This window comes from Arachis ipaensis, chromosome B06 (assembly GCF_000816755.2).
Source record: "Arachis ipaensis cultivar K30076 chromosome B06, Araip1.1, whole genome shotgun sequence".
Classification (NCBI taxonomy): domain Eukaryota; kingdom Viridiplantae; phylum Streptophyta; class Magnoliopsida; order Fabales; family Fabaceae; genus Arachis; species Arachis ipaensis.
In genome coordinates this window covers 30,643,968-30,644,641 of record NC_029790.2, presented here as the reverse complement: position 1 = coordinate 30,644,641, position 674 = coordinate 30,643,968, and positions in this window count along the sequence as shown.

The window sequence follows — 674 nt, the reverse complement described above, 5'->3', positions numbered from 1 at the left end:
TCTTAAACCCGAGCTCAAGCCATTACCACCATCCTTGAAATATGCATTTCTGGGAGAAGGTGATACTTTTCCAGTGATCATAAGCTCTGCTTTAAATTCACAGGAAGAGGAAGCACTTATTCAAGTGCTAAGGACACACAAGACAGCTCTTGGGTGGTCCATAGGTGACCTTAAGGGCATAAGCCCAGCTAGATGCATGCACAAAATCCTATTGGAGGATAATGCCAAACCAGTGGTTCAACCACAGAGGCGGCTAAATCCAGCCATGAAGGAAGTGGTGCAGAAAGAGGTCACCAAATTACTAGAGGCTGGGATTATTTATCCTATTTCTGATAGCCCCTGGGTGAGCCCTGTCCAAGTCGTCCCAAAAAAAGGAGGCATGACAGTGATTTATAATGAAAAGAATGAACTAGTTCCTACGAGAACAGTTACAGGGTGGCGCATGTGTATTGACTACAGAAGGCTCAATACAGCCACCAGAAAGGATCATTTTCCTTTACCATTCATAGACCAGATGCTAGAAAGACTGGCAGGTCATGATTATTACTGTTTTCTGGATGGCTACTCAGGCTATAACCAGATTGCAGTAGATTTCCAGGATCAAGAGAAAACAGCATTCACATGTCCATCTAGAGTGTTTGCTTATAGAAGGATGCCATTTGGGTTGTGTAATG